Source organism: Pundamilia nyererei, unplaced genomic scaffold, assembly GCF_000239375.1.
Source record: "Pundamilia nyererei isolate P.nyererei 1_Seehausen unplaced genomic scaffold, PunNye1.0 scaffold00423, whole genome shotgun sequence".
Lineage (NCBI taxonomy): Eukaryota > Metazoa > Chordata > Actinopteri > Cichliformes > Cichlidae > Pundamilia > Pundamilia nyererei.
Window position 1 is genome coordinate 312,112 of NW_005187824.1, and position 10,405 is coordinate 322,516.

At 41.6% G+C, this 10,405-nt stretch overlaps 1 pseudogene; it reads right to left on the minus strand.

The window, feature by feature from the left end:
* Positions 1 to 8,066: 8,066 nt before the first annotated feature.
* On the minus strand, positions 8,067 to 9,758 carry LOC102211004 (tripartite motif-containing protein 16-like; annotated as a pseudogene).
* Positions 9,759 to 10,405: the final 647 nt, after the last annotated feature.

Below are 10,405 nucleotides of genomic sequence, written 5' to 3' on the forward strand. Positions count from 1 at the left end.
CCCATCCCTAGTCTGACCCTTATTGTTCTTACCAACTTAATTTTTACATTTGTTTTTTTTAATAACTGTTTATTGTAGACTGAACTGTTTTTACTCTTCATCATGCTGCTGTAACACATACATTTCCTTTGTGGGATCAATAAAGTATCTATCTATCCATCTGCAGTGACTGTCGTGTTCATGGGCTTTAGTGAGATAAATGTATTAGATCAGGGTCTTAGCATAATTTATACTTTTTGAGTTTGCCAAAGTAAGAATTTACCAGTTGTAATGTGAAAATTGAATGTGAAGATAACTAAATTATTACTATTACAACAATTACCTACCAGGACATTCTCCGTCATAGATGCAGTGCTGAGCAGGCCTGGTCTTGCCTGAAACCGAGCAAAAAACAACACACACAAAAAAATCGAACCCACCAAGGAACCCCAGTCGAAAAACAGCACAGCTTTGAAGGTTCAAGGCACAACGTTTATGTATTTGGGCTGATACGTGAGTTACAAGACCAAAAAGCAACAACTAAGACCAGACTATGACAGTGAATATAACTATGATTATAACTATGACCAAAACTGTGAGCTGTCACGGTCCTGGGTTGGTGACCCAGTGTTTTGGTTTTTGTAATGTTATTGTTCTTTGTTTTTATTTTTGGTTTGATTTTGTTTCTGTTTTGCATTTCTAGTTCTTAGGTTTTGGTCATTGTACGCAATGATCCCTGTGTTCTGTGTTTCCTGTTTTACATTGAAGGTCCATGTCTTCCTTACTGTCTTGTCATGTTTAATTGGGTTCAGCTGTGTCTCCCTGTGCCATTTTCTTGTTACCTTGTGATTATATTTAGATTGCGGTTATCTCTGTTCTTCTTCGGAGCATCTGCATGTCATTCTGCATATCATGCCTGTTTGTCATTCCCAGTGTTTCGTCTGCCACCCTCCCGTTTTTCAGATTTTGTTCATTGTGTTATCATATCTAGCTTCACCCAGTTTAGGTTTAGTTGACTTCTCTTGGTTTTGCCATGCTTTTGTTTCTCTGGTGTTTCATCAGCCAAAATAAAGGTTTGTTTTCTGTTTAATTATTTAATTAGTTTTCTGTTTAATGCATCCATGTCTGCATTTGGGTTCAGGTCCAAGTCACAAAGTTTATAGGAAAACAGTTCTGGAGGTTGTTGAAATCTCCCAATTCTTTGAATCTTTGGGCTGAAGGAAGGACAATACTCGGTGTATAAATGCTCAATCAACAATCATTTATTTCCATACAATTCAGCATTTAAGAGCATTAGAACGTCTAGACGGGAGAGCTGCTTGCTGAGGGTTCGCAACAGGTCTCAAAATGGCGGCAGATCTCACAGCCTTTTATAGCTCCTAGCGGCCCCCACCTAGTCGTAAAAGCCTAAACATTCACATTCTTTCTCTCTTACGGCGCCTAAGTTATGACCTCGGCTCCTTGCTCCTCTGTAAGGTGGGGGTATGGAATGTGGTCTATCTCTTCTGCCCTAGACACAAAGTCTCCTGCTTACAACCTTCTTTTTATGATTCAACAATAAAGCATGTCAAGAAAACAGTGTAAGACACTCACAGCCGATCAAGCATACAGAGTGATGCATACTTATCTAATGAACTACAAAATGATTATGTTCTTTTAACCCAAGAGTATAATGAGAACTAAACTACATACACAGCACACCATCTAAACTAAAGGATAATATATGTCCTACAGCTGTTATCATAATTCAACTACTTTGATTACATATATAAGGTAACATATGATAACAGAATAATATCACAAGGTCGACCTGGAGTTCAGCAGCACAAAAGTCCATAATCTGTGTTCAAGGGGTTGACCTGGAGTTTGGCCAACCAGGCATCCAATATTCCTTGGTTCAGGAGGTCAACCCCGAGACCCACAACATAACCGGAGCCGGTGTAGGCTTGAGTGAGAAAACTCAGTAGGCTGGTGGCCGGCAGTGACATTGGTGTGTGTGAAGACCCTCCGTGCAGGCCTGGACTTGGTTTGGCAGGCACGCTAGACGTGGCCATGCAGGACCAGACAAGGCAGGACCACCCGACTGCTGGAGCGAGTCCTTGGACCATCCAATAAGGACAGAAGACAGCTGAAGTGATCCTTCAGATCCAGCAGGAAACGACGGCTGGAGCATATCTCCAGAACCTCCACTGGAAACACGAGGAGGCTGTATGAGCTCAGCTCACTTCACAACTGACACAAGTAGTTGCTGGCTGGGTCGTCCTAAACCCCCAGCTGAAGCAGAGCCAGGAGATGCAGAGACCTCAGGCTGCACTAATGATTGAGCTGCAGGCTTTGATAATGGCTGAGTGGACATGGAGTAAGTGGTAGAGTCAAAGCCTGAACAGGTGGCTGAGATGGAAGCTGAGCTGAAGCCTAAGAAAAAAAGAGTCTCTTGAGGCATAATTCCACGCTCTGAGAAGGCAGGTGAAAAACAGTCCTTAGTGCCCAGAGCTTTTATACAAGTGTCCATGAAGTGAACAGTCTTAATGATCCAGATCCAGCAGTTTTTCAGTTTTCAGAGTCTGAGTCAACAGTCTTAGACTTTTCAAAACCAGAGTTCATTGTCTCAGACTTAATATGAATTAAGATGGCTACATGAAAGACATTTACATTGTTGCCCATGAAAACATTTTCTAGAGGTACATTAGTGGTTTCAAGTTCAGTATCACATACAGTGTATAAAAGGTTAAAATAACTCTTGCTGTAAATAAGAGTTATGAAAGGGGGAATACATGAGCACTGTGTCTGCAGGCAGATCGTAATCTCTCTGCCCGCCTCCGATGCCCAAAAGAGGTGAAAACCTCTTCCTTAACAGATACAGTAGCCCACTTCTGTCAGCAAAACACGATAGGTTGTCAGGAGGATTGATTGTGTTTACTCTGCAGTCTGTTTGATATCTGTAGTTTTGTGCCCTTTTGGACTCATTCTGACCATAAAACTGTCCAAGGAACCCAATCAAACATGATGGAAGATGGGGACACCGTTCAGGAAATTACAGAGTAATGCTAGAAAGTTATGTAACACAAGTGTCGGTGATTGAAAAAGAACAAAGTGCAGATTGACAACTGATTGGGGAAAAGCATTGACAAACATATTACATTGATAACTGAGATAATATTGACATTTGTAGAGTTGAGTAATCAAGTATCAGTTTCAGTATCAAGTATCAGTTTAACTTTAAAATGGATCAAATGAAAAACAAGGAATGAAAAAATACACAACAGCAGTAGGAGGCGTCACAGACTGACTAAAGAGGAGGGTCAGATATGCCCCGGGTTGTTGCTCCCCCCGTCTGTCATTTTGTGTGTCTCTGCTTTTTGTGCTTTAAGGCACTACACCCCTGGGTTCACGCTGCTTCTCCTGTGTGCTCAGCTGTCTTAGAGCAGTTTGATCCCATCTCCCTTAAGGACTTGACCACGGTAGTTAGTAACCTAAGATCATCACACTGCCCCTCTGATTGTCTCCCTCCAAGCTTGCTTAAAAGCACTTTTAATACCGTTGGGCCTTTTATCCTGAGATTATTTAATATGTCCCTTGCTACAGGCTGCGTCCCATCATGCTTTAAACAAGCTGTAGTTCAGCCTCTTCTTAAAAAAATAACCTCAACCCAACTTTTCTGTCCAATTACAGGCCTATCTCAAAACTTCCTTTTCTATCTTGGAGAAAGTGGTCTACCTACAGTTGCAGGCCCACCTTGATTTTAATATGATCTCTGAAAATTTTTAATCTGGTTTCAAATCACTACATAGCACTGAGACTGCACTTTTACGGATTTTTAAAGATATTATTTTAACTCTGGACTCTGGCAGCCCTGCTGCCCTTTTATTGTTGGACTTGTCAGCAGCTTTTGACACGGTCGACCACGACATCCTGTTATCACGGCTAGAATTTCATGTGGGCCTAAAAGGATCTGCTCCAGTGGTTTCGGTCCTATTTGTCAGAAAGGTCTTTTCATGTCAATATGGGCCCCACAACTCCAAAATAGCCCCTCTTAAATACGGTGTACCTCAAGGCTCTATTTTGGGTCCTGCCCTGTTCTCACTCTATTTCTATATCATATTATATCACTTCAAACAGAGGTGATCCAGTAATGCTGCACTAATGAATTAGACTAACTATTCACTTTAGCTAAAGTTATTAAGTTAGCTAAAGAGTTGGGATGCTGTGTAAGACATAAATAAAGCTAAAATACAAAGGTTTGGGCACCGTTTTGCATGTTTCTCTAGGGGTCTCTGCAAGCATACAGAGGGGGTACTCTGAGAGGGTACAAGATGACAGCTTTGGAATTCTACTAGAAACAGTCGATCATATTTGTTTGTCAAAGCTGAATTCAGGGCATAATAATAATAATAATAATAATAATAATAATAATAATAATAATAATAATAATAATAATAATAATTCTTGTTACAAATTTCTGCCATATAGGTCAGGCAGGCCACCATCCATCATCTTCAGATGGTTCAACATGCAGCTGCTCACCTGCTAACTGGTACCAAATGGAGAGAGCATATAACCCCACTTTTAGCTTCTCTAAACTGGCTTCCTGTCTCCTACAGGATCCAATTTAAACTTTTACTTTTTGTTTTTAAGTCACTTAATGCCCGAGCCCCTCCTTACCCATCTGAGCTCCTCTCTGCCTATGCTGCAGGAAAAACCATGAGGTCTAGCTCAAAATTAATGCTTTCCATCCCACGGACTTATCTCAAATGTCTCAAATGTCTCAAATGTCTCAAAAATCAAATCTCAAATGTCGTAGTGATAGATCCTTCTCTGTGGCAGGTCCCAGACTTTGGAATAGTCTCCCCTTAAATATTAGATCTGCACAAACACTTGAGCATTTTAAATCACTACTAAAGACACATTTTTATGCCCTGGCTTTTAACACACTATGACCCAAGCATGTCGGTCTTATTTGAATTAGTTCTAGTTATTGTTTTAATTATTTTATTATTTTATTATTATTTTTATATTGTTAAGCACTTTGTGCAGCATCGGCTGTTTGAAATGTGCTATAAAAATTAATTTGGCCATGACCTTTCACCACTGGGCTTCCAAGAGACTGTCATGAGGAGATTTTGAACAGCAAAATCTTAAAATAAAGTGAAAGAGTTTCTACTTTGAGGAAGACTACAGGATTGTACAACTTGCTCTGCTCCTAATCTACAGCCGCGTTGGAACAGATATCGAGGGATGAAGAGAGCGTGCCAAGCTCCAAAAGTGACAGCGCAGAGGGAGATCAGCGTTGGAATTATGACTCTGTAGATGGCACAGACACCAGAAACCATGACCGTGACTGGGAATGACCACCTAATCCTGTTTCATTTTGCCATGCAAAGTACTTTGACACTCTGGAGAAGGCCTGTCCTCTGTATCATTGTTGTTGCCATTTGCATGTGAGAGCTTAGATTGTGGGGATGATTAAAGATGAACCAAGGGTAGTGAGACAACAGTGAAGTGAGGATACACAGTGTGAAACTCCTTTAAGTGTACAATAATGTTGATGTGTCAAAAAAGCACATTAGACTGAATGCAAAAACATTGGATTAATGTATTTTTCTGAATAGAAATTTATAATAAACTCTGAGTCAATTACATTTAAATGGGTAATATTACATTCACAATACTTTCATTTTCACTTAATGTCATTCACAATAAATTTTAAAGACGTCTACAATATTGGAAATGCCAAAGATATAAAATGATTCCATGGAAAGTACAATACCTTACAGTGTGTACAAGTATGACTAGGTATTTGAATCAGTGTCTGTTGTGAGTCTCAAGTAAGTTGCCTGCAATGATATTTAAGGTCCAGCAGGAGTCAGTATGGAGCAAAAGAGCAACACTGTGTCGACACAGTATCGATACAGTTTGGGGAATGTGCTGAACCGCTTCACGAGGTCTCATCTACCCATCACTAGTAATATTATACATATGTCGACCGTCAAATAACGTATAACTAAATTCTTACATTACCTGATACAGCCTAGAGTGCCGTGCAGGCGCTCCAACTGTCATCTCTGGTGTTCTGATAAAATGTCCGGTCAACTCTGCTGAGCTTAAATGGAATTTCCCACTGCCTGATGGGATGTACCACTGTGCTATGAAATAGTCCATGTGGTAGCAGCTTTAATTTCAACGTGATTGTTGTCACATTGTCAACTATAAATAGATTAACAATCAACGAGTGAACAACAGTGAATCAATGTTATGTCAATGTCAGGTTTCATCAGTATTTTAATGTTGTTTCAAAATTGATTTTGCATTGAAATTTCAATCCTAATGATTCTGATGGATCAGATGAAAAATCAACATCAGTTCAATGTCTCCTTGCTATCTGGGACGGAATCTGGTGCCATTATAGCACCGGTTCTGGTATAAACGGTAGTAACCGGACCAAAAAGAAGCTCACATTTCAGTGCTTTATTTTGGTGTTTGTTTGTTTTTTTACTTGAGATGTCATAATGTTACGTCCCCCCGAAAGGGTCTAGGCATGCGAGTGAGGGGACCAGTAACAAATGAGTCCAGAACAGAATGAAAGGAAAACAGACCAGTGTTTTTAGTAAATAAAATAGTCTTTATTGTAGATCATCTTAACATAAAGAGCCGGCAATGGCGTTTTACCAATAACACTTGGAAAAAGAGAAAAAAGGTTGCAACAACAAAGAACACAACAACCAAACAAAAACTCAACACCACGAGGAGGCACTTCCAGGGGCCCACAAGCTCACCCTGTCACTAACAGCAGCTGGCTTACTGCTGCCAAGGCCCACAAGCCCACACTACTCACGTAAAGCAGCTATGCTGTTTCCACAACTCCACACTTCAAGCAGGCTAACCACACACAACGCAGAGACACCAGAGAACACCCCCACCCTGCTCACAGCTCATCCCCAGCTTATATGATCTCAGAGAGGTGATTGCTGACTGGGCTCAGGTGGTCCAATGAGCAGCAGCTGTGTCCTGGGCAGAAAGAAGAGAAAGAGCGAGAGACAGAGGGGTGGAGCAAGAGAGGAGGAGGTGGAGAAAAGCACCACACCCACACAAGGGCAGTATCAAGAGGCCCAGCTAGGGCCGTAACACATAAACTTTGGATTCCAGCCAATCATTTTACCTTTCCAAGGATAGTAGGCGGGCCCAGGTACGTACGTTCTTTTAGAGCAGAGCTAAAGATTAAAAACTGCCCAGGACAAAGCAGTCAAAAGTCTGGCTGTACTTCACAGCAAAAGATGCAAACTCACCAGCCTGCAACAAGTGCTTTAAGGTGATACTGTGCAAAGGAGGTAACACCTTGAATCTCATGAAACACCTGGCAACGCATAGCATCTTTTTAAAAGCAGAGAAACGCACCGTATTTGATAACTTGCTGCAAGACCGAGCACATCTACTGCGGTGCCTGTTATCGGATCCGGAGTTAGCAACATCCCCCAAAACCCCGAAGAGGAGAGTCCTGGCCCCTAGCCCTGCCAGTGTAGCAGAAATGATGAGGATGATGATGCAGCAGCAGCCGTTCTTCTCTGCGTGAGTAGCTTAATGTTGTTCGTGTGTAATTGACGTTGAGTAGGCTGAACTAGCAAACACTGTCATAGTTACATGAAGCTGTCATTTTGTTTGATAGAGTGATACCATATATCCAATATAGCTGCAGAAAAGGCTAACATTGTTATTTTTTTACAAAAAAACAAACAAACAGCTAAACATGAGAGATTTTTGGACAAAGTTTGTGTTTTCCATTGTTTAAGCACCAGTTCCAACCAAAGGAGGTATGTTGTATCAACAGAAAAGGCCAAATTGGTTATCATTTTGCAGAAAAAAAGAGACTGCTAAAAATAAAAACATAAGAGGTTTTTGGACAAAGTTTGTGTTCTCAATTCTTTAAGCACCGGCACCATTTCAAAGGTAGTGGTATCGGATGAAACCTAAACGATACCCATCCCTAATCAATGTAGCACTGAATTTCTAAACTTCTAAAATGTAACGCCTCATTTAAAAACTACACAAGTACATATAATGGTCAGGGATCAACATAAACCTGTCTTCTCTTTCTATTTGACTTTAATCAACTCTGCAGTGTCTCCAAGTCCAAGAAAAACTCCAGCATAGAGCGGCTGATTGAATGTGGTCTGGACTCTGTGGAGGAGAGTCATGGTTTCAGAGATGCTGTAGAAGGACAAAATACCTGCTCTGTGATCCAGGTACACTCCTATTGTGGCGGACCGAGGACCTGAAAGGATGGTTTGTACTTTGTTGTGAAAAAATTTGTTACTGTTTGTGTCACAACGTAATGCCCAGGATTTGTCATTCCATCCAAATCCACATTCATCTGAAATCCCTGCTCTACTGATATTCTTGTATGCGACTGCTACACAAACTGCTCTACCTCTCCACTCCACCTCCCAGTAACAACGTCCAGTCAGATTCTCTCTACTCAGGACCTGACACCATGCAGTGAATCTGTCTGGATGATCAGAATAAGACTGTTGTTGTTCCATTCTTGTTGCTTTTCTGTTCCCCCCAGATAATAACAGCTGTGTGTTTGCTGTGTTTGGATCCAGTGTGATTTCATGTGAATATTTTAAGAATCCAGCTCTGGTCTTTGGCTCTGCTTGTGAATCTGACAGTAAAACATCCACTTCAGTGACTGTCAGTGAGATGTTTGTCCATTCCTCTCTCAGAATGTCCTGTAGTTTATCTCTGACCTCTGACACAGCTGCTGTCACATCCTCAAAGTAGCTCAGATACACGGATATTGATGCTGGATGAGTCTGTAGACTCACTGAGTGCTGACAGTGAGGGGTAGTTGTGTAGAAACTGGATGTGATCCTCTGTGTGTGAGAGCTGCTCCAGCTCGCAGTCTTTCCTTTTTCAGCTCAGTGATCTCCTGCTCCAGCTTCTCCTGAAGCTCTTTGACTCGACTCACTTCAGTTTCCTGCTGGGATCTGATCTGCTGCTTCACATCAGAGCTTCTTTTCTGGATGAGACGGATCAGCTCAGTAAACATCTTCTCACTGTGCTCCACTGTTTGATCAGCAGAGCCATTGATGGCCTCCACCTCCTGTTGAAGCAGCTTCACATCTTTCTCTCTGTCCTGGATTCTCTGCTGGATGTTTACTCGTCTCACCTCGAGCTCCTTCTGCTTCTCAGCCCTTTCTGCTGCAGCTGGGACTGTTTCATGGCCTTTATGTTCATCCACAAAGCAGAGATAACAGATACTCTGCTGATCAGTAGGACAGAAAATCCTCATCACCTCATTATGACGAGAGCAGATGTTCTCCTGGAGCTTCTTTGAGGGGGCCACCAGCTTGTGTTTCTTTAATGGAGCTGCATCATAGTGAGGTTGGAGGTGTTTCTCACAGTAAGAGGCTGGACAAGATAAACAGGACTTGATGGCTTTCAGCTTCCTCCCAGTGCAGACATCACAGGCCACATCTTCAGGTCCAGCATAGCAGAGATCAGCAGGAGCAGCTTGAAGTCCAGTCGTCTTCAGCTACTCCACTAAAGCTGCAAACACAACATTTTTCTCCAGGACAGGCCTCGGTGTGAAAGTCTTCCTGCACTGAGGGCAGCTGTAGATTCCCTTCCATTCCTCTTCATCAAAGTGCATTTTAATACAGTTCATGCAGTAGCTGTGTCCACAGGGAATAGCCACCGGATCCTTCAGTAGATCCAAACAGATGGAACAAGAGAAGGTTTCTTGGTCCAGCTGAACTCCTTTCTGTGCCATTTCTCCTCTCAGTGTCAGTTTCTCTTTCTTATAACTGAAACTAGTCTGAACTCTGATCTCAACAACATGTGTTTCTGCAGTGAACGGAGCCTGTCAGCTCTTACAGGTCACCACATGTTGGTTACACCCATGTGTAACACTTCCAGCTCTTCATAAATCACAGACGCTCAGGAAGGTTGGCTTTTCACAGTTTATTCCTGCAGAAGACATAAAACACACTCAACAGGTGTCTTCTGATGGTACCAGCAATTGTAGCTCCCTCACAGTGCAAACGCGCACTGTCTTAACAGACTTACAATTAACTTTTTAACAAAGAAAAGGTGGAAAATAATAATTTCTTATGACTAATAAAATACATTTCACAATCGTATAAAACAAAATAACAGGATAACATAAGTATCACTGACTAAACATTTCCCTCTAGTGGACAAATTAACAATAGCGCATTCATCTTCACTTGCTTGTGCTTTACAGACAAAATGACTGTTAACAAGCTCACATACCTGCAGAAGACATAAAACACACTCAACAGGTGTCTTCTGATGGTACAGCAATTGTAGCTCCTACAATGTAAAACAACATCACAAAAAGCACAGAAAAACAGTAAATCCAAACACATTTCCTGCTATGTGCAGCAACCACTAGGGGCTGACAAAGACT